Source organism: Ranitomeya variabilis, chromosome 4 (genome assembly GCF_051348905.1).
Source record: "Ranitomeya variabilis isolate aRanVar5 chromosome 4, aRanVar5.hap1, whole genome shotgun sequence".
In the NCBI taxonomy this organism is placed as follows: domain Eukaryota; kingdom Metazoa; phylum Chordata; class Amphibia; order Anura; family Dendrobatidae; genus Ranitomeya; species Ranitomeya variabilis.
In genome coordinates this window covers 681,234,767-681,259,482 of record NC_135235.1, presented here as the reverse complement: position 1 = coordinate 681,259,482, position 24,716 = coordinate 681,234,767, and the positions used below count along the sequence as shown (strand labels likewise).

The following is a 24,716-nucleotide window of genomic DNA, read 5'->3' as shown; positions in this document are numbered from 1 at the left end:
CGTGATACGGCCCACCATATTCCACGTTGTCATTTTGTGGCAGTGATATGAAGATGTCTGCAGACCTGATGCACATTTTAAAAAAATTATAATTTTTTCTGCTGCAAAACGTGATACAGCCCTTCATATTCCATGTTGTAATTTGGTGGCGGTGATATGAAGCTGTCTGCAGATCTCACATCCGTTAAAAAAAAATTCTGTTGGTAAACGTGTTACAGCCTGCCGTATCCCACGTTGTCATTTTGTGGCAGTGATATGAAGATGTTTGCAGACCTGAGGCACATTAAGATAATTTTTTTATTTGTTGCTAAAAGTTATACAGCCCGCCATATCCATCCCTGTAATTTAGTGGTGTTAAAATTGTTCTGGATGCAAAGCTGTTGCACATTAAATATTTTTTTTCTCAAATGTGATACAGCAGGCAAGATCTGAGTTTGAAATTGTTTTGAGCATATCTTCGAGACAATGTGCATTTTTGCCAACCAATTTCTCATGGGCATCTTTTATACATAGCTTGAGATGCACATCTGATACACCTATCTTCTGAAGAGCATCAAACGCTCTCTGGTAATTGGTGTTGGGTAAATGAGAAATCGTTGTAGGCTGGATCCTGGATCTCGTACTTCCCATAGCCGCTCTTTTATTGATCCTGTTGTATGTTCCGAATCCCGCCGTCATCACATCCCTTTTCTTGATCAGTTCATCTAACAACATGTCAGCCATATTTGTTCGGCAAACCTGTACCTTACCAGCAGCAACTGTATATCTCTCTGATTTAAGGGCATGAAAATTCAAAGTTTGAAAATTGCAAAGTTTTCAACATTTTTGACAAAATTTTCACAAATAAACATCATAGCAAATACATTTTAGGAGTATCATGAAGTACAAATGCAGCGCCCCAGAGTCCTGGTAATTGCAGTAATGTCGCTCTGCCACTAAGGAGAGTGATGTTATGTCTGATTGCACTAAAGGAGTTCGTCTGACCAGGTATCACAGACACACACTACACTTCACACTCCGGCCACCAGGGGGGTGGTTCTATCTATTAGGCCACTCCTCACACTCTGGTAAAAATGGGGGTTGGACAGGAAGTTAGGGAGAAAGTAGCTAGGGAGAGCTAGAGCGAGGACCTGTCAGGGGTGGGATCCTGACAGTGGCCTAAGACAGACAGAACGTTACGGAGCCGTGCTTGAGTGTTACAGCGGCAGACTCCTAAGAAAGGACACGAAAGAGGAGTATATTGCGGAGAAGTGAGAAGTGAGATCACAGCGCAGAGGAGATAGAACCAGAAGGAGTCGTGCCCTTAAGACCGTGGCAACATCCTTTTGAGGCGCGTAGCCGGTGGCCGGAGCACCGAGGAAGTAAGGGACTCTACGTATTACTTCAAACAGCAGCAGGACAGTTAACTATAGGTTGGCTGTCTCACCTAAAGCACCTAATGAAGACAAAGGAGGCAATTGTGGGAGAGGGGCATCTCTAGGGTCCCAGAATAACTCCAGGCCTACCCCGTCATACGGGTGCATCCTAGCCATATCATCTGGGGGGACGGAGAGAGGGAGCATCAGAAACAGACACAACAGTTGTGAGGACTATCCCATGGTGCTCAGCAGGGAGGTACTACAACACACAGGCACTAGAAGGTAGGCACTGATTTCCACCTGCAAAGGGAACTCTAGATGTGCCTTCGGACCGGCCGGTCTCAGCCAGCCCTGTTAGCAGTGCTCTGGATTGAGGATCCCGAAGCCTTCAGTAAAGAGGTAAAGAGACTGCAACCCTGTGTCCTCGTTATTCATCGCGACCTGCACCACGCACCATCATCACATCTTTCATTGGACGCCCCTTAGCAGGGTCACGGACCGGGTCTAGCCACCGTGACAATCCCAGAACTGAGACCGAGAGGCCCGGTACCGAGTACCCCGCGGCCCTGCGTCTGGGGGCGCTCCAACTTGGCGTCACAAACCGGATCTACTTAAGCCTGAAGAATCAGGTCATGTGTGCCTTGGAACTGTGTTGGATTGTGCTTGAACAGTGACTTATTGCAAAGACTGTGTATTGCTGTTTGCCGCCCAAAATCCGCCATTGCTGCGCTGAGCGGAGCACGGAGGGAAAAGCCATAGTTTAGTGGGCGGAGCCGGCCGAAAAGAGCGCGGAACGAGAAACCGCGGGAGGGTGCTGACTCCGGAAGAGGAACCCCGGCAGGTTAGCAGGGGGAAGGAACGGCCATGTCGGACCCCAGGGGGGCAGAGGCGGCGGTCGCAGATGCGGGGGCACCTCCAGGCCCCGTAGTAGATGCAGCCGCGGGCCTTGCACCACCGCCAGATACCGCGGGGCTGGCAGCTCCCACCAGCCAGCCGGACACTGCCGCAGCTACGACAGCCATAATGCCCTTTTCCATGTCGTACCTACCCGGAGCCGCCTGGCTCCCGCGATACTCTGGAGAGTCTCATACATTAACTGACTTTAAAGAGGGGATTTGCAGCCTGCTCGAGTTTTATCCCTTGTCAGAGCCTCAGAAAGTTCATATGATAACGAACCAACTCTTTGGAGCGGCCTTGAGAGAAGTGAAGTCTTGGCCCGCCGCAGATAAGAAGACTGCGCAACAGATCTTTGCAAAGCTTAAAACCACCTTTGACACCCGCACTGCTACAGAAATTAAATTGACATTTTATGGGTGCAAGCAGAGGCCGCAAGATAGCTTACGGGACTATGCCCTTAATCTGCAGGAGGCACTGAGGGCCATTAAGCAAAGTGATCCAATTGGTATGCAAGATGAAGATAAACTCCTAAAGGAGCGGTTCATCGAGGGGTTCCTGTGCAGTCACCAAAGGGCCCAGCTACACTTCCTAGCCATGCAGAATCCCGACCTAACTTTTGCGCAATTTAAAGATAGAGCCATCCAAGCACTACCAGAGCGACAGCCCAGCCGTGCAGTACTTCCCAGGCGTCAAGCCCTCACGTACCACCAGGAGGTGGCGCCGGAAGCACCCGTCTCCACCGAGGCCGATACCCAGATCCTGGAAGACGGCTCCCCTGCGGGACTACGCCTCCAGATGCAAGAGCTGACCAAGAGCGTTGCTGCCCTAGCCCGGACCGTCCAGTCCCTCCAGGAGGCCCCCAAGGAGAAGATCCAGCTGGCCTCCGGACCGGAAGATGTCCCCTGGCCGCGACAGCGGAGGATTCCGTCGACCAGAGGCAGAGACGACTATCGTTTTCATCGGGATGGACGACCTATCTGCCGCCGCTGCCACCAGGTGGGCCATCTTGCATGGTACTGTTCTTTAAACAAGCAACCCCTGGGGCAAAGGGCCAACCCCCAGGAGTAGGACGATCAGGCCCGCAGAATTGGAGAGCCAAGTACATTGGAGGGCGACCAGTTCTCCCCATCGTGATTGACGGTATCCCCATGAACGCTTTGCTGGACACGGGTTCCCAGGTGACGACTATGCCTTACATCCTTTATAGACATTATTGGGAGGACACCGACATTACCCGTGTCCCTGATGATGATTTCTCCATAATAGCTAGTAATGGTCAGCCACTACCACAGGTGGGGTATAAAGAGGTCACCATTAAGGTGGGGCGGGTAGAATTGAAGGCCCAGGGAATTGTTATTGTTGATATTGACCGACGTGAATGTAACCCCATGATGACCATCGGTACTAATGTCATAGAAAATTGTCTTGCAGAAGTTATTGTCTTGTTGCAGGTCGCCGAAACAGCGGGTTACAGTGAACAACGTGCCTTGCAGAAAGAAATCAGAGCTCTAATGCAGAGACAGCAGGTGGAGTTGACTGGTGGTGAGATTGGCCAGGTCACAGTGAGTGATTCAAACCCCATTGCGATACCCCCCAGGAGTGAAATGTTGATATGGTGTCGGGCAGCCATAGGCCTTAGGGGTAAAGACTATCAGGCCCTGGTAGAACCTGTGTATTCAGATAATAGGCCTACCCTCCTGACAGCCAGAGGGGTGGTTGATGTCCGTAAGGGGAGGGTGCCAGTGCATGTTCTTAACTGTGGGGAGGAAGAAGTCCACCTAACCAAATATGCCACGCTTGCCAAGCTGTTTACTGTTAATAATAGCGTGATACAGGCACCTGGGCCCTTGGTTCCGTCCGGCCCGGCGGAGGACAATGGCTCTGCAGGGCAAATGAAAGATTGGTGTCGGGAATTACATGTGGGCACTGATTCTACCCTATCTCACCAAACCCAGGGGGCTTACAGGGTGGTTTATGAATATGAGCGGGTATTCAGCAAACACCCCCTAGATTTCGGACAGGTAAAAGGGATTCAGCATCATATCCCCACGGGAGATCACCCACTCATCAAAGAGAGATACCGTCCTGTACCCCCAGCTCATTATCAGTGTGCCAAGGACTTGTTATGAGAGATGAAGAAGGCTGGGGTAGTGAGAGACAGTTGTAGCCCCTGGGCAGCTCCATTAGTCCTCGTTAGGAAGAAAGATGGCACCATGAGGATGTGTGTGGATTATAGTCAACTAAATCGCAATACACATAAGGATGCCCAGGATAGAGGAGTTCTTGGCTGCTTTAAAGTCTGCTAATTACTTCTCCATCTTGAATCTCACCAGTGGGTACTGGCAGGTTACCGTGGCAGAGGCGGACAAGGAGAAGACGGCCTTCACGACGCCGATGGGTCTCTGCGAGTTCAACTACATGCCTTTCGGATTGTGTAACGCCCCGGGGACGTTTCAGAGGATGATGGAGTGCTGTCTGGGACACAAGACCTTTGAAACCGTGCTGCTCTATCTGGACGATGTTATTGTCTTCTCTAAGACCTATGAAGACCATTTGAAGCACCTGGCTGAGGTGTTTGAAGCTCTGTCCAACTTTGGCTTAAAGGTGAAACCGTCCAAATGCCACCTACTAAAACCCAAAGTGCAGTACCTGGGCCATGTGGTGAGTGCCGAAGGAGTGGCCCCGGACCCCGACAAGGTCACGGTGATCAAGGACTGGCCGAAGCCCAGTAACCTCCATGAAGTCCGGCAGTTACATAGTTACATAGTTACATAGTTATTAAGGTTGAAGGAAGACTGTAAGTCCATCTAGTTCAACCCATAGCCTAACCTAACATGCCCTAACTTGTTGATCCAGGGGAAGGCAAAAAAACCCCATGTGGCAAAGAGTAACTCCACCATGGGGAAAAAAATTCCTTCCCGACTCCACATACGGCAATCAGACTAGTTCCCTGGATCAACGCCTTATCAAGGAATCTAGTGTATATACCCTGTAACATTATACTTTTCCAGAAAGGTATCCAGTCCCCTCTTAAATTTAATTAATGAATCACTCATTACAACATCATACGGCAGAGAGTTCCATAGTCTCACTGCTCTTACAGTAAAGAATCCGCTTCTGTTATTATGCTTAAACCTTCTTTCCTCCAGACGTAGAGGATGCCCCCTTGTCCCTGTCTCAGGTCTATGATTAAAAAGATCATCAGAAAGGTCTTTGTACTGTCCCCTCATATATTTATACATTAACATAAGATCACCCCTTAGTCTTCGTTTTTCCAAACTAAATAGCCCCAAGTGTAATAACCTATCTTGGTATTGCAGACCCCTCAGTCCTCTAATAACCTTGGTCGCTCTTCTCTGCACCCGCTCCAGTTCAGCTATGTCTTTCTTATACACCGGAGACCAGAACTGTGCACAGTATTCTAAGTGTGGTCGAACTAGTGACTTGTATAGAGGTAAAATTATGTTCTCCTCATGAGCATCTATGCCTCTTTTAATACATCCCATTATTTTATTTGCCTTTGTAGCAGCTGCCTGACACTGGCCACTGAATATGAGTTTGTCATCCACCCATACACCCAGGTCTTTTTCATTGACGGTTTTGCCCAGAGTTTTAGAATTAAGCACATAGTTATACATCTTATTACTTCTACCCAAGTGCATGACCTTACATTTATCCCCATTAAAGCTCATTTGCCATTTATCAGCCCAAGCTTCTAGTTTACATAAATCATCCTGTAATATAAAATTGTCCTCCCCTGTATTGATTACCCTGCAGAGTTTAGTGTCATCTGCAAATATTGAAATTTTACTCTGAATGCCCCCTACAAGGTCATTAATAAATATGTTAAAAAGAAGAGGGCCCAATACTGACCCCTGTGGTACCCCACTGCTAACCGTGACCCAGTCCGAGTGGGCTCCATTAATAACCACCCTTTGTTTCCTATCCCTGAGCCAGCTCTCAACCCACTTACACATATTTTCCCCTATCCCCATTACTCTCATTTTATGTAACAACCTTTTGTGTGGCACCGTATCAAAAGCTTTGGAAAAGTCCATATATACTACGTCCACTGGGTTCCCTTGGTCCAGTCCTGAACTTACCTCTTCATAGAAGCTGATCAAATTAGTCTGACATGAACGGTCCCTAGTAAACCCGTGCTGATACTGGGTCATGAGGTTATTCCTCTTCAGATACTCCAGCATAGCATCCCTTAGAATGCCCTCCAGGATTTTACCCACAGTAGAGGTTAAACTTACTGGCCTATAATTACCGAGTTCAGTTTTTGCCCCTTTTTTGAATATTGGCACCACATTTGCTATACGCCAGTCCTGTGGTACAGACCCTGTTATTATGGAGTCTTTAAAGATTAAAAATAATGGTCTATCAATGACTGTACTTAGTTCCTGCAGTACTCGGGGGTGTATCCCATCCGGGCCCGGAGATTTGTCAATTTTAGACGCCGCTGTACTTCCTGCTGGGTTAAGCAGGTGACATTTAATGGGGAATTTTTATCACTAGTCATTTTGTCTGCCATGGGATTTTCTTTTGTAAATACTGATGAAAAAAAGTCATTTAGCATATTGGCTTTTTCCTCATCCTCATCCACCATTTCACCCAGACTATTTTTAAGGGGGCCAACACTGTCATTTTTTAGTTTCTTACTATTTATATAGTTAAATAATATTTTGGGATTATTTTTACTCTCTCTGGCAATGAGTCTCTCGGTCTCAATCTTTGCTGCCTTGATTTGCTTTTTACAGAATGTATTTAATTTTCTGTATTTATTTAATGCCTCCTCACTACCTACTTCCTTTAATTCTCTAAATGCTTTCTTTTTGTCCCTTATTGCGCCCCTTACAGCTCTATTTAGCCATATTGGTTTCCTCCTATTTCTAGTATGTTTATTCCCATACGGTATATACTGTGCACAGGTCCTATCCAGGATGCTAATAAATGTCTCCCATTTTCTTTGTGTATTTTTGTGTCTCAGGATATCGTCCCAGTTAATTGCACCAAGATCCTCTCTCATCCGTTGGAAATTTGCCCTCCTGAAGTTTAGTGTCCTTGTCACCCCCCTACTACCCATCTTATTAAAGGTTACATGAAAACTTATTATTTTGTGATCGCTATTCCCCAAGTGACCCCCAACCCTTATATTTGATATGCGGTCTGGCCTGTTGGTTAATATTAGGTCTAGCAGTGCCCCCTCCTTGTTGGGTCCTGAACCAGTTGTGAAAGGTAATTGTCTCTCATAGTTGTCAAAAACCGATTACCTTTGCTGGAACTGCAGGTTTCTGTTCCCCAATCTATTTCAGGGTAGTTGAAGTCCCCCATAATAATGACTTCTCCTTGAGTCGCAGCTTCATCTATTTGCTTTACGAGGATATTCTCCATTGCTTCCATTAGTTTTGGAGATTTATAACAAACCCCTATCAGTTCCTCGGGTTGGTGGGCTACTACCGGAAGTTCATCAAGGACTTCACCAAGAAGGCCGCGCCGTTGCAAGACCTGTTGGTGGGCCAATCCAAGAAATCCAAGGGTAAGAATACCCCATTTGACTGGAACGATGGACTGGAAGGATCGTTCACCTGCTTAAAATCGGCGCTGACGGGAGAAGAGGTACTGGCTTACCCTGAATATGACCAACCGTTCGTATTGTATACGGATGCCAGCAATGTGGGGCTGGGAGCTGTGCTGTCCCAGGTCCAGAAAGGCAAGGAAAGGGTAATCGCTTACGCCAGCAGGAAGCTTCACCACACCGAAAGGAACCCTGACAACTATAGTTCCTTTAAGCTGGAGTTTCTTGCCGTCGTTTGGGCCGTGACGGAGAGGTTCAAGCATTACCTGGCCTCAGCAAAGTTCACCGTCTTCATGGATAATAATCCACTCACGCACTTGGACACAGCAAAACTAGGCACCTTGGAGCAGCGGTGGATGGCCCGGTTATCTAATTACGACTTCACCATCAAGTACCGGGCGGGGCACAAGAATGTGAATGCCGATGCATTGTCCCAAATGCCTCATTTGCCCGAGACGGAGGAAGATGCAGAAGCATTTGAAGAGGTAGAGCTGCCCGCTTTCCATCGCCCCAAGGCCACCCAGTGTTCCCATCAGGTGGAGGCCAGGCACAGGAGTAAACAAGGCGCCCCATTGAATCCCCTGCCCCACCACGGGTGGGCAGAGAACCAGGATGGCGACCCTGCGGTCCGTCGAGTGAAAGAGCTCCTGACGCAGGCAGGTTCGCATCCCGGCCCGGAGGATCCACCGTAGGCGTTACAGTTGTGGAAGGAGAGGGGCAGACTGTTTATTCACGATGGCAAGCTGTGCCGGAGGAGCGTTGACCCACGCACCCACGAATTGGTATGGCAGATTGTGGTCCCAAGACAAGATGTGCCAATGGTCCTGGGAGCGTACCACGATGGGGCAGGACACTTCGGATGGAGGAAGCTGGAGAGGCTGCTCCGTGGGAGGTTCTACTGGGTTGGTATGAAGAAAGCCATCGAGAAGTGGTGCCGAGAGTGTGGCCCATGCAGCCTACGCCGGAAGGATCGTGACAGCCAGCGGGCTCCCTTGCAGCCCATCGTCACCAAACGGCCGCTCGAGCTGGTCGCGCTGGATCACGTGAAGCTAACACCTAGCCGGTCAGGCTATACCTATGCTCTCACCATTGTGGACCACTACTCCAGATTCCTGGTAGTCATGCCGGTTAAAGATCTAACGGCTAGAACGGCCGCTAAAACCTTCCAGCAGTACTTCTGTCGGCCTCATGGGTATCTGGAGAAGGTACTGACCGATCAGGGGCCAGCATTTGAAGCGGAAGTGTTCCAGGAGTTCTGCAATCTGTATGGATGTAAGAAGATCAGAACCACGCCATACCATCCACAAACCAACGGGATGTGTGAGAAGATGAACCAGGTGGTGATCGACCTACTGAAGACCTTACCTGTGGAGGAACGGAACTTGTGGCCCACAAAGTTACCCGACTTGGTGGATATGTACAACCACATCCCCGTGAATTCCACCAACTGCACCCCAGCATACCTGATGCGAGGGAGGTCTAGCAAGTTACCTATCGATCTGGACATGGGAGTCCTGACCCCAGAGGATATCTTGCCAGATGCGGACTGGGATACCGAGAGGCAGTAAAGGTACCGCAAAGTACAAGAATGTGTGGAAAGAAGCCTCGCCCAAGCCCGACAAAAACAAGAGAGGGATTACAACCAGCATGCCCCTGTGACTTCCTTGCCACCCGGGGAGCAGGGACTCAAGCGAAAGCGGAGACTACACAAGCTTGATGACCAATGGGAAGCGGAACCATATACCATCCTGCCGTCTGAGTTCGACAATACCAAGGTCTGTCTTATCAGCAAGGACGGAGGGGAAACCTCAACGGCAATATCCAGAGACCACCTTAAGATATGCCCTGATAAGCTGAGAGATGGAGAAACAGACCCCGGGACGTCTCCGCCCATGGAAGAGGAGAAGATGATACACACTGTTCTTGGTGATTTTCCCCAGTCTTGGACTCAAATAAACAAGGCCATCGTGGTACCTGTCCTAACGTTTCATCAACTGACACCGCCAGAGCTAAATGTGGAGCCAGGTCATGTGGACCCGCAACCGCAGCGGACCCCACTGGAGGATGCCAGGCCAACCGCTGAACCGGTCAGTCCTTCCCCTGCTGTCGGTGAATCTGCCATGCCCATCGGTCGTAGCAGCAGTCCTGAGAGCCCCAGCCTGCCAGTGCTACCCCGACTCACTAGAAGTGTAGCTAGGAGACAGTGCACTACACCAGCGGTAGCCAGCCTAGCGGGCCCTGTTAGGTCAATAGCCACTCCTGCACTGCGGAGGTCTACACGTAGCACCAAGAATCAAACTCCACTTCGCTACAAAACTTGGAGATACTAACAATAGCTACTATTTGGTTGAAAATGTTTATGTAAGTTTCTTGTTACAGGTTTAAAAATGGACAATGGAGTGATGGACAGTGAATTGCTCCAAAACTTCCACGGGGACCCCTTTGTTTACCCGGGGTCCCTGCTGTTCAAGGTTGCACCTACTGAACTGGGAGTCATGAACTGTGCATGACCAAACTTTTGCAACGTTCAAGCGTCCTCACCTCCCGTAAAGGGAAGCACTGTTATATTCACTTGTTCATAACATTTACTTGTTTATAGTGTTTCAAAGTTTTGTGTGTTTTCTATTAACATGTAATGTTGTTTTTCTTTTCCCAGTCCGGGAGTACTGGATTTAACCGGTGGGGAGTGCAGCGCCCCAGAGTCCTGGTCATTGCAGTAATGTCGCTCTGCCACTAAGGAGAGTGATGTTACGTCTGATTGCACTAAAGGAGTTCACCTGACCAGGTATCACAGACACACACTACACCTCACACTCCGGCCACCAGGGGGGGGGGGGTTCTATCTATTAGGCCACTCCTCACACTCTGGTAAAACTGGGGGTTGGACAGGAAGTTAGGGAGAAAGTAGCTAGGGAGAGATAGAGCGAGGACCTGTCAGGGGTGGGATCCTGACAGCGGCCTAAGACAGACAGAACGTTACGGAGCCGTGCTTGAGTGTTACAGCGGCAGACTCCTAAGAAAGGACACGAAAGAGGAGTATATTGCGGAGAAGTGAGAAGCGAGATCACAGCGCAGAGAAGATAGAACCAGAAGGAGTCGTGCCCTTAAGACCGTGGCAACATCCTTCTGAGGCGCGTAGCCGGTGGCTGGAGCACCGAGGAAGTAAGGGACTCTACGTATTACTTCAAACAGCGGCAGGACAGTTAACTATAGGTTGGCTGTCTCACCTAAAGCACCTAATGAAGACAAAGGAGGCAATTGTGGGAGAGGGGCATCTCTAGGGTCCCAGAATAACTCCAGGCCCACCCCGTCATACGGGTGCGTCCTAGCCATATCATCTGGGGGGACGGAGAGAGGGAGCATCAGAAACAGACACAACAGTTGTGAGGACTATCCCGTGGTGCTCAGCAAGGAGGTACTACAACACACAGGCGCTAGAAGGTAGGCACTGATTTCCACCTGCAAAGGGAACTCTGGATGTGCCTTCGGATCGGCCGGTCTCAGCCAGCCCTGTTAGCAGTGCTCTGGATTGAGGATCCCGAAGCCTTCAGTAAAGAGGTAAAGAGACTGCAACCCTGTGTCCTCGTTATTCATCGCGACCTGCACCACGCACCATCATCACATCTTTCATTGGATGCCCCTTAGCAGGGTCACGGACCGGGTCTAGCCACCATGACAATCCCAGAACTGAGACCGAGAGGCCCGTTACCGAGTGCCCCGCGTCTGGGGGCGCTCCACAAACATGTCACCCCAAAAAAAATCTCAGAATCACTAGGATCCATTCAAGCGTCTAGATTTATAAACTCATAAAATGACAGTGGAGCGAAATGAAAAAATTGGCCTGGTCAGGAAGGTCAAAACAAGCTTCGGGGTGAAGGGGTTAAATACCCTATACCCTATAATGCCAGATGACAGATACTAAAGGATACAACTTTATAATCCTAAGGCCGGGGTCACACTAGAGAGGAATATGGGCATATGAGAGGCGCAAAAACAAAGCATTGCACACGGACCAATGATTCTCTATGGGGCAGCTCCTATCTGGCGTATATTTCTCGGCCGTATTTTACGGGCTGAAAAAATCATGCTGCGTTTGTCAGCGTATTGCGCAAAAAATCCTCCAATGAAAGTCTGTGGGGGTGAGAAAAATACGGATTACACACGGACCATCAGTGTGACTTGCGAGAAATATGTACCGGTGTTCTATAGAAAAGCCGGTAATTCAGTGCGGTGTACAGTAAAATCACACTGACAGGTTAGAATAGAATAGATAAAATAAATGTCTACACATAGAATAGGTAGATATATATATGTCATTGACTCACACATATATATAGTGGTGTGACAGGTGGTCACGTGGTTAGTGGGAGGTATGTGTCACAGGGATGGATGCTCCCTGCGATGCAACCCGGAGTAGTTTGTTTTTAGCGTACATGAGCACTAAAGATGTCATTTAGTGCACCTGGGTCCGGGTTGCGGGTAGCTATGAGAGATGGGAGGGTCTGGCTACCCATATACCTCACCTGTGAGTGCGGGTGCTCATTGTGCCCTTTTCCCTGCAGGAGTTTGAGGACCTGCAGTGATGTCATGATTATGTGACCAGTGCATGTGATGTTACTTCACCTGTGAGTGTGGTTACAGTCTACCTAAAGGAGGTGTGTTTAGCACATGGGAGTGTTTGGGAGTCTGCGAGTGTGGACAGACCTCCATGTGTCCTGGCTGGACAATACTGACACCGTGTTTAGGTTGTAGAGCCTGCGTGCTGGACATAGCACAGCCTTTGTGCCCACAGACCTGAGAGAGCGGAGCTCTACTATGGACATGGAGGATTTATCTGTCTGATGTAAGACTGTTGACCATTTGTTCATGGTTGTATGGTTCATGGAGAGAATAAACCAAACAGACTGCGTTAAGTGGAAAAACCATGCCTGAGTGCTTGAATCCTGTGCCAAGCGAGAGTCCCCCAAGGCGAAATGCTACTGTATATATATATATATTTATATTTAATACAGAGTTAGATAGCAGAAAAGCCAGTAATTCAGTGCGGTATACAGTAAAATCACACTGACAGGTTTGAATAGAAAATATTCTGAAAAATTCCCACACTAGAGTTCATATGATGCTATGCCAGCAGGGGGCGCAGCACCGCAAGTCTAGGTAGCTACTTTCCCCTGCTTTTCATTCATTCCCCAGTTTTTACAGCCAGGAGCGCAGCTGCATTAGCAGGCTCTTGGTTGTAAAATTATGCAACCCCTTCAGATGGATTTACAGCATGGGACATGACTGTACGGCGCACAGGTATGGGATATTGTTGTTTGGTTTTTTTACTTATTTTCAGAAGGCAAGGGTCATCATTTGGATTGAGCGTATAATAAAGCTATTACAACACCATGTGTATTTATTTCAGTAAAATACTTTTTTCATAATGTGTGTGTGTTTTTAAGCCTTTATTAATATTTGATTAATAATGGATAGGCGTCTTATTGACACCTCTCCATTATTAACCAGGCTTAATGTCACCTTACATTAGCAAGGTGACATTAACCCTTTATTACCCCTTATTACCCCATATCCCACCTCTACTCGGGAGTGGGAAGAGAGAGGCTAAGTGCTGGAATAGGCGCATCTTACAGATGTGCTTTTCTGGGGTGGCTGGGGGCAGATGTTTTTAGCCATCGGGGGGCCCAATATCCATGGTCCCTCTCTAGGCTATTAATATTTGCCCTCAGTCACTGGCTTTCCCACTCTGGCGGAGAAAATTGCACGGGAGCACGACAGTTTTTTCCGTGATTTAATCCTTTATTTTAACACCTAGAGCTCCATAATATTGCACACAGACACTACTAACATTATTAGTGAGGAATATGTAAAAATATAAGGGATATGAAATGGTTTACTGTATGTAAACCATGTCTCATATCCTGTCGGGTTTGATAAGGAGATAGCAAAAGCCGGTAATTGAATTACCGGCTTTTAAGATATCTAGCTCTGTATTAAATATAAATATATATATGTATCTCACTGATACTGAGCCCATGGATCCATTCTATGTCCATTTTTCAAGCCGGCAAGAAAATCTTGCAGTACGGATGACACACGGATAATTTTTGGAGAAAAAATTGCATCCTCGGGTTGAATACGGATCATTGTTCAGGAACTTTTCTGCGTATCTCGGCCGTAAATAACGGACCGTATTTTCCTACGCTAATTGTGACCCCGGTCTTAGGGGGCTGACAACAATCTAAGCCCTCCCTCCTATAACAACTCTCCCTGAGCTGCTTCCTGAGGACGGTGTGCCGAGCATCGCGTCACTGGGTCTTCTATAAACCCGATAACGTGATACGGCCGGACAGTCACAGTAATACCAGGGGCCAACATGGCTGCAGCATCACCGTGTATGGCGGGCAATCCCCGCATGTTTATTGGCTGGGAACTCGAGCACGGCGCTCCATCACCTGCGATACCCCAGTAACAAGCTTGTCCGAGCCCCCGATGCCGGATCGAGTAGTGGAGAGCGGCTCCCTCATCACTAGTATCTACATTATTGTGCTGGAGCCGGGAGAGGAATCATCGCATTGTGGGAGAACTTCTCTGGGCTTCTGTCCTCTCATCCTGCAGGTGTCTGACTGGATATAATGTGGAACCAGCGAAGCCGCATTCTGTCCACAGCTGTTACCTCACTGCTCACACCACACCGAGAGCACAAAAGTGTCTCAGAACTGAGGGGGTTAATATCCCCCATGCCCAGTAACGGGAATCTCCACATACCTCCACCCTCAGAGCTGCAGACCACGGTTGTTCTGTGCACACAGGACCTGTGCTGAGGTCACAGGAGGGGAGGAGTCAGGGGTCACATGATCAGGGGCCTCAGTGTATGCAGGACTCTGCTGTGCTGTTTGAATTGTCATAGTGTAATAGAGTGCAGGGTTGCGTATGTCACCACGGAACAGACAGACCAACTGTTGAAGGGGATTTATTAACAGGGGTAAAATTCTCCTCGCAGGGAGTAAACAGGGGGTTAATGGAGTCAAACAGTAAACAGTCAACAATTAAGCGGAATCAAAAGGGTTAACTAGTGTTCTGGTAACTTATCAGCCCAGGGAGGTCCTGACTGGAGGGTCCTTATTTCCCAATGTGGATACAGTCACCAGCAGGGATTGAGATCCTGAAGTCTCTTCTGTGTCTCCTGGAAAGTCCGTGGTTAAGCCTCTGCAGCCTGTTCTTCTCAAAGTGAAACTGGAACCAGGAAATAGCACAGCCTCCGTCGCTGCTGCAGGAGCCTCTGTGTACCAGGACGACAGTCTTTCTGTAATAACGCTGTCACACACACACTGTGCAGTTACTTATCACACTCAGGGATCTTTGCTTGTCACTGCGGTCACCAGAGCTGCACAGTCACTGTCTCTGATTCAGGAGGCTTCCAAATCTACACCCCCACATCCAGCCTTCACTCTGGTGGGTATCTCAGCTTCAGTGCCCTCACGGGGAGCACTACTTTTAGGGGAGCGCGGCGCTGCAGCCTGCCCTCTCTTTGGCGCGCTGCCTTCTCTCTGCTCTCCCGCTCTTTTCTGACCACTCCCCTCTCTCTTCCCAGCAGTCCCCTGGTCCCCTCTGTCCAGGGCAGAACGTCTTCCCCCCAACAACCCAGCTGTCTGACTATGTGGTTCCAGGCAAGGAGCAGGGAAAGCAACCTCCTTACATTGGTGCTGGATGAGGGGAAGGTTATGTGTTGAGTTAGGAGGGTTTATATAACCCCTAGCAAAAATTATGGAATCACCGACCTTGTAGGATGTTCATTCAGTTGTTTAATTTTGTAGAAATAAAGCAGATCACAGACATGGCACAAAACTAAAGTCATTTCAAATGGGAACTTTCTGGCTTTAAGAAACACTAAAAGAAATCAAGAACAAAAAATGTGGCAGTCAGTAATGGTTACTTTTTTAACCAAGCATAGGGGAAAAATTATGGAGTCGCTCAATTCTGAGGGAAAAAATTATTGAATCACCCTGTAAATTTTCATACCCAAAACTAACACCTGCATCAAATTAGATCTGCTCGTTAGTCTGCATCTAAAAAGGAGTGATCACACCTTGGAGAGCTGTTGCACCAAGTGGACTGACATGAATCATGGCTCCAACACGAGAGATGTCAATTGAAACAAAGGAGAGGATTATCAAACTCTTAGGGTATGTGTCCACGTTCAGGATTGCACCAGGATTTGGTCGGGATTTTCCATCAGTATTTGTAAGCCAAAACCAGGAGTGGAACAATTAGAGGAAAAGTATAATAGAAACACGTCACCACTTCTGTATTTATCACCCACTCCTGGTTTTGGCTTACAAATACTGATGGAAAATCCTGACCAAATCCTGATGCAATCCTGAACGTGGACACATACCCTTAAAAGAGGGTAAATCCTCACACAATGTTCCAAAAGATGTTGGTTGTTCACAGTCAGCTGTGTTTAAAATCTGGACCAAATACAAACAACATGGGAAGGTTGTTAAAGGCAAACATACTGGTAGACCAAGGAAGACATCAAAGCGTCAAGACCGGAAACGTAAAGCAATATGTCTTCAAAACAGGAAATGCACAACGAAACAAATGAGGAACGAATGGGAGGAAACTGAAGTCAACGTCTGTGACCGAACTGTAAGAAACCGCCTAAAGGAAATGGGATTTACATACAGAAAAGCTAAATGAAAGCCATCATTAACACCGAAACAGAAAAAAACAAGGTCACACTGGGCTAAGGAAAAGCAATCGTGGACTGTGGATGACTGGATGAAAGTCATATTCAGTGATGAATCGCGAATCTGCATTGGGCAAGGTGATGATGCTGGAACTTTTGTTTGGTGCAGTTCCAATGAGATTTATACAGATGACTGCCTGAAGAGAACATGCAAATTTCCACAGTCATTGATGATATGGGGCTGCATGTCAGGTAAAGGCACTGGGGAGATTGCTGTCATTACATCTTCAATAAATGCACAAGTTTATGTTGATATATTGGACACTTTTCTCATCCCATCAATTGAAAGGATGTTAGGGGATGACGAAACCATTTTTCAAGATGATCCTGCATCCTGCCATAGAGCAAAAACTGTGCAAACATTCCTTGAAAATAGACACATAAGGTCAATGTCATGGCCTGCAAATAGTCAGAATCTCAATCCAATTGAAAATCTTTGGTGGAAGTTGAAGAAAATGGTCCATGACAAGGCTCCAACCTGCAAAGCTGATCTGGCAACAGCAATCAGAGAAAGTTGGAGCCAGATTGATGAAGAGTACTGTTTGACACTCATTAAGTCCATGCCTCAGAGACTGCAAGCTGTTATAAAAGCCAGAGGTGGTGCAACAAAATACTACTGATGTGTTGGAGTGTTGTTTTATTTGTTTGTTTTTCATGATTCCATATTTTTATCCTCAGAATTGAGTGACTCCATAATTTTTTCCCGGGTAACCAGGGTAAACATCGGGTTACTAAGCGCAGGGCCGCGCTTAGTAACCCGATGTTTACCCTGGTTACCAGCGTAAAATGTAAAAAAACCAAACAGTACATACTTACATTCGCGTCCCCCGGCGTCCGCTTCCTGCACTGACTGAGCGCCGGCCCTAACAGCAGAGCGGTGACGTCACCGCTGTGCTGTACTTTCACTTTCACTTTACGGCGCTCAGTCAGTGTGGGAAGCAGACGCCGGGGGACGCAAAGGTGAGTATGTACTGTTTGTTTTTTTTACATTTTACACTGGTAACCAGGGTAAACATCGGGTTACTAAGCACGGCCCTGCGCTTAGTAACCCGATGTTTACCCTGGTTACCAGTGTAAAACATCGCTGGTATCGTTGCTTTTGGTGTCAAACACGACGATACACGCCGGTCTGACGACCAAATAAAGTTCTGAACTTTGTTCAACGACCAGCGATATCACAGCAGGATCCTGATCGCTGCTGCGTGTCAAACACAACGATATCGCTAGCCAGGACGCTGCAACGTCACGGATCGCTAGCGATATCGTTTAGTGTGAAGGTACCTTAAGAGATGCAGCAATGGAGGGTGAGTATTGATGTCTTCTGGAAGCCGACGGCTGCATGTGTCACTGTGCTACAGCCGCCAGCTTCCCGCTCCCCTCTCCTACCGGATTTCTGGACAATGACTCGTGTATAAGCCGAGGGGGGTGTTTTCAGCACAAAAAAATGTGCTGAAAATCTCTGCCTATACACGAGTATATACGGTACTTTTTAAACTAACCAAAACCTGGTAAAACAAAGCTTTCCTGGAAAATGATCTTCCCAAACAATTATTCCTGAGAGGATTGTGGATATGTGTGAGACGTTCTTCTTTTATTGAGGACAAGGAGTTCATCAATAACTGGGAAAGTATTTCCAATAGCAGCTCAAAGAAATTCATGGAACCTCTCATTCAGATTAATAGCATGATCCTATTAAAAGTTGAGCACCAACTGGATGAAGCATTTCCAGTGGCATGTAAAAGTTTGGGCACCCCTGGTCAAAATTACTGTTATGAGCAGTTAAGCAAGTTGAAAATGTAATGATCTCTAAAAGGCCAAAAGTTAAAGATGACACATTTCTATTGTATTTTAGAAGAAAAATATATATGTTGGCATTTTTTACATTTTAAAAATTACAAAAAGGGAAATGGAGTGATGCTAAAGTTTGTGCACCGTGGAGATATGCACGCTCAGATATCTTTATCCAAGGTTTCAGATCTTAATTAACTTGTTAAGTTTATGGATTGTTCATCATCATTGTTATGAAGGGCCAGGTGATACAAATTTCCCAGCTTTATAAAAACTCCTCTAACCTTGTGCCAAAAAACAGCATCGCTGGATGACCTGGCCTCCACAGTCACCAGACCTGAACCCAATCGAGATGGTTTGGGGTGAGCTGGATAGCAGAGTGTAGGCAAAAGGGCCAACAAGTGCTAAGCATCTCTGGGAACTCCTTCAAGATTGTTGGAAGACCATTTCCGGTGACTTCCTCTTGAAGCTCAGCAAGAGAATGCCAAGAGTGTGCACAGCAGTCTTCAAAGCAAAAGGTGGCTACTTTGAAGAACCTAGAATATAAGACATAATTTCATTTGTTTCACACTTTTTTGTTAAGTATATAATTCCACATGTGTTAATTCATAGTTTTGATGCCTTCAGTGTGAATTTACAATTTTTGTAGTCATGAAAATACAGAAAAATCTTTAAATGAGAAGGTGTGTCCAAACTTTTGCTCTGTACTGTATGCACTGCTCAAAAAATAAAGGGAACACTTAAACAACAGAATATAACTCCAAGTAAATCAAACTTCTGTGTAATAAAACTGTCCCTTTAGGAAGCAACACTGTTTGACAATCAATTTCACATGCTGTTGTGCAAATGGAATAGACAACAGATGGAAATTATTGGCAATTTTCAAGACACACTCAATAAAGGAGTGGTTTTTCAGGTGGGGACCACAGACCACATCTCAGTATCAATGCTTTCTGGCTGATGTTTTGGTCACTTGTGAATGTTGGTTGTGCTTTCACACTCGTGGTAGCATGAGACGGACTGTACAACCCACACAAGTGGCTCAGGTAGTGCAGCTCATCCAGGATGGCACCTCAATGCGAGCTGTGGCAAGAAGGTTTGCTGTGTCTGTCGCCGTAGTGTCCAGAGGCTGGAGGCGCTACCAGGAGACAGGCCAGTAAACCAGGAGGCATGGAGGGGGCCGTAGGAGGGCGACAACCCAGCAGCAGGACCGCTACCTCAGCAGCAGGACTGCTACCTCAACCTTTGTGCAAGGTGGAACAGGAGGAGCATTGCGAGATCTCTGCAAAATGACCTCGAGAAGGCCACAAATGTGTATGTGCCTGCACAACTGGTTAGAACCGACTCCATGAGGATGTTCGGAGTGCCCAACTTCCACAGATGGGGGTTGTGCTCACAGCCCAACACAGTGCAGGATGCTTGGCATTTGCCACAGAACACCAGGATTGCCAAATTCGCCACTGGTACCCTGTACTCTTCACAGATGAAAGCAGGTTCACACTGAGCACATGTGACAGTCGTGACAGAGTCTGGAGATGCCATGGAGAGTGATCTGCTGCCTGCAATATCCTTTAGCATGACCGGTTTGGCAGTGGGTCAGTAATGGTGTGGAGTGGCATTTCTTTGGAGGTCCACACAGTCCTCCATGTGCTCGCCAGAGGTACCCTGACTGCCATTAGGTACCGAGATGAGATCCTCAGACCCCTTGTGAGACCATATGCTGGTGTGGTTGCCCCTGGGTTCCTCTTAATGCAGAACAATGCCAGACCTCGTGGCTGGAGTGTGTCAGAAGTTCCAGCAAGATGAAGGCATTGAAGCTATGGACTGGCCCATCCGTTCCCCAGACCTGAATCCGATTGAACACATCTGGGACATCATGACTCGCACCATCTACCATCACGTAGCACTGCAGACTGTCCAGGAGTTGGCGGATGCTTTAGTCCAGGTCTGGGAGGAGATCCCTCAGGAGACCATCTGCCGGCTCATAGGAGCATGCCCAGGTGTTGTAGGGAGGTCATACACGCACGTGGAGGCCACACACTCTACTGAGCATCATATCCTTGTCTTGAGGCATTTCCACTGAAGTTGGATCAGCCTGTAACTTCATTTTCCACTTTGATTTTGAGCATCATTCCAACCCCAGACCTCCGTGGGATATTAGTTGTCATTTTTAGGTTTTATTGTTCTCAACACATTCCACTATGTAATGAATAAAGATTTACAACTGGAATATTTAATTCTGTGATATCTAGGATGTGGGATTTTAGTGTTCCCTTTATTTTTTTGAGCAGTGTATTCATGTTAGTGCATAAAATACAAAGTAAATGTGTCATCTTTAACTTTAGGCCTTTTAGAGATCATTTCATCTTCAATTTGATTAACTTTCCATAATGACAGTAATTTTGATCGGGGGTGCCCAAGCTTTTACATGTCACTGTACATCTGCTACAACAGAATTATCAGCTGATGACCTTGAATCCATTAATTCCCAAATGGATAAACATTTGGATACTTGGGTTAAAAGCATTCAGCAGTCTCAAGCTACTAAATTCACTCGAGACCTCAAAGACCTGCAGACGAATAACGTATATCAGAGAAAACAACAAACACATGAATATATGCGTAGTCGATCAGCATCATTATCTTCTGCTACGTCCTTGAGCGAAATTCTGTCAAGGTCGTCATCTGTAACAATTTTTAAAAGGAATAATAAATTCAGATGTAAATATGATACTCATCAATTCCATAATAGAGGCCCTTAAAATTGGTTACCTGACAATAAGTGTAACCAGGTAATTAATTTGAGCACTCATGTATTATCTGAAACTGATTATGACGTCCTTAATAAGGGCCTTAATTTTTGTTCTGAGAGTAAATTTGACTTATTTACATGTATCAGAGATCTGCAGCATTTGCACCATCTCGGACCTTTAAAAACATTTCCATGACCAATCCTTACATAATTTGTTTCCAACAGAATCAGAACAGAAAGCAATAAAAATATTGGAAGAATTAACACATGATCATAATATAGAGGAAGGAGGTGAGATTCCATCGAGTGTTGCCCCAGATCAAAAAAATGTCCACCTACAGTATATCGTCCTGTCCAAATGTGGATTTATTTGTTCAGTTGGTCAGTGTTCTGTCTTTATACACATTGATATGGTGTGCAATCTGACATACAACATAAACCACTTCTGTCTTCCAAATAAGCAGAACGTTCTCTGTAGTCTAACTTGTTTCTTGGTGAACAGGTATAGAACATGCGGTAAAACTATAAGAATACAAACAACATAGGTAAGTATTGGGCAAATAATCACACAGCTGACACTTTACAATTAACAGGAAAGTATACAGTGTGATGCAAACATGGAAATCACACCTCCTATGTACTGGATTCTATACAGTTAGGGTACCGTCTCACAGTGGCACTTTTGTCGCTACGACGGTACGATCCGTGACGTTCCAGCGATATCCATACGATATCGCAGTGTCTGACACGCAGCAGCGATCAGGGACCCCGCTGAGAATCGTACGTCGTAGCAGATCATTTAGAACTTTATTTCGTCGCTGGATCTCCCGCTGTCATCGCTGGATCTGTGTGTGTGACACCGATCCAGCAATGCGTTCGCTTGTAACCAGGGTAAACATCGGGTTACTAAGCGCAGGGCCGCGCTTAGTAACCCGATGTTTACCCTGGTTACCATCGTAAATGTAAAAAAAAACAAACCGTACATACTCACATTCCGGTGTCCGTCAGGTCCCTAGCCGTCTGCTTCCCGCACTGACTGACTGCCGGCCGGAAAGTAAAAGCAGAGCACAGCGGTGACGTTTACCCTGGTTACCCGGGGACTTCGGCATCGTTGGTCGCTGGAGAGCTGTCTGTGTGACAGCTCTCCAGCGACCACACACAATGACTTACCAACGATCACAGCCAGGTCGTATCGCTGGTCGTGATCGTTTTGTGTAACAGTACCCTTAATCACATCTCTGCACAATACTGCATTGCAAGAACAGAGATTCTAATCTTACCAGATATGCTTTACCAGATAGCAAACCCATGTTGGAGCAGTTACAGGAGGACAAATAAACATGTGTGTCCCATAAAGTACACAGAAGAAAATGGAGATTCTTGTCCCCAGCACACCTTGCTTCAATCCCACAATGCAACATTCTATTTGCTGTTAAGGACTCAGGCTATAAATTCAGTTACCACTAGATGGTGCTATAACCAACTAACCAGCACATACTGTAAATACAAACATATTGCCCTATATTTAGAGGGCAGAACAGTCAGCTCAGACTTTGAGAAAATTCCTCATTAAAAAAGACAATTTGAGCAGAGATAATAATAATAATAATTTTTTATTTATATAGCGCCAACATATTCCGCAGCACTTTACAATTAAGACATGTACAGACAATAAATTCAATACAAGTTAAGACAATTTAAACAGTGACATTAGGGGTGAGGTCCCTGCTCGCAAGCTTACAATCTACATGGAAATGGGGGGGACACAGTAGGTGAAAAGTGCTTGTTATTTCAGGTCTGGCAATTATAATAAATAGGGATTTTCATATAAAGCAGCATGATCAGGTCATCAGCTCGTGTGTTTAAGTGCAATAGTCAAGTATCAAGTGCAGTTATCATGTGTATGGAGGGTGTGGAGACAAATGAATAGTAGGGTGCAGATTCAGAATAATATTTGGAAGCAGGGAACAGGGCAAAGTTAGTTTACTGAGTAGTTGATGTGATAGGCTTGTTAGAAGAGATGGCTTTTCAAAGCGTACTTGAATAGGTTGGGGCTAGGTATCAGTCTGATCGTCTGGAGAAGTGCATTCTATAGAGCTGGCACTGCACGAGAGAAGTCTTGGAGACGGAGGTGCGAGGTTCGGATTATGGGGATGTTAGTCTTAGGTCATTTGTAGAATGGAGGGCACGGGTAGGGCGATAGACAGAGATGAGAGAGGAGATATAAGGCGGTGCAGAACTATGGAGAGCTTTGTGTTCGAGAGAGATGAGTCTATACTGGACCCTGTAGCGAATGGGTAGCCAGTGTAATGACTGGCACAAGATGGAGGCATCGGTGAAGCGGCTGGACAGAAATATGACCCTGGCTGACGCATTCAACATGGATTGGAGAAGAGAAAGTTTTATAAGAGGGAGACCGATCAGAAGAGAGTTACAGTAGTCCAGATGAGAATGAATAAGAGCGACAGTAAGAGTCTTAGCAGTTTCAAAGGTGAGAAAAGGTCAGATTCTGGAGATGTTTTTACCCCCTTCCTGACATGCGCCATACTAGTAAAGCTCTGCGGGAACTGAGTTCCTGCAAACTGTAGTACTAGCACGGTGGCACGATCACGCAGCCTCACAGTGAGCGCCGCAGAGATCGCGTGCGGGTGTCAGCTGTATGTGACAGCTGACACCCCACAGCAATGCCCATGATCGGCGCTGATCGTGGGCATTTAGCCCCTCAAATGCCGCTGTCAGTAGTGGTTAGGGTTATGGTTAGGGTTGGGATTACGGTTAGGGGTGTGTTCAGGTTAAGGGTGTGGTTAGGGTTGGGATTAGGGTTAGGAGTGTTTTGGGGTTAGGGGTGTGTTGGGGTTAGGGGTGTGGTTGGGGTTAGGGACGTGTTCGGGTTAGCAGTGTGGTTAGGGTTATGGTTAGGGTTGGGATTAGGGTTAGGAATGTGCTCGGGTTAGGGTTGGAGTTAGAATTGGGGGGTTTCCACTATTTAGGCACATCAGGGGCTCTCCAAATGCGATATGGCGTCCGATCTCAATTACAGCCAATTCTGCGTTAAAAAAGTAAAATGGTGCTCCTTCCCTTCCAAGCTCTGCCGTGCGCCCAAACAGTTGTTTACCCCCACATATGGGGTATCAGCGTACTCAGGACAAATTGCACAACAACTTTTGGGGTCCAATTTCTCCTGCTACCCTTGGGAAAATAAAACAAATTGGAACTGAAGTTAAATTTTTGTGAAAAAAAGTTAAATGTTCATATTTTTTTTAAACATTCCAAAAATTCCTGTGAAACACCTGAAGGGTTAATAAACTTCTTGTATGTGGTTGTGAGTACCATGAGGGGTGCAGTTTTTAGAATGGTGTAACTTTTGGGCATTTTCTGTCATATAGGCCCCTCAAAGTCACTTCAAGTGTGTGGTGATCCCTAAAAAAAATGGTTTTGCAAATTTTGTTGTAAAAATGAGAAATCGCAGGTCAACTTTTAACCTTTATAACTTCCTAACAACAAAAAATTATGTTTCCTAAATTGTGCTAATGAAAAGCAGACATGTGGGAAATATTATTTATCAACCATATTGCGCGATATGACTCT

At 46.6% G+C, this 24,716-nt stretch overlaps 1 protein-coding gene across 2 annotated transcripts in view; it reads right to left on the bottom strand.

The window, feature by feature from the left end:
- LOC143766347 (uncharacterized) overlaps positions 1–14,712 on the bottom strand; it is a 149,341-nt gene extending 134,629 nt beyond the window's left edge. For both annotated transcript variants that reach the window (XM_077253966.1, XM_077253968.1), the window contains exon 1: positions 14,605–14,712. The gene's annotated coding sequence lies outside the window, so the exon portion shown is untranslated. The remainder of the gene's footprint in view (positions 1–14,604) is intronic.
- Between the last annotated feature and the right edge of the window lie 10,004 nt (positions 14,713–24,716).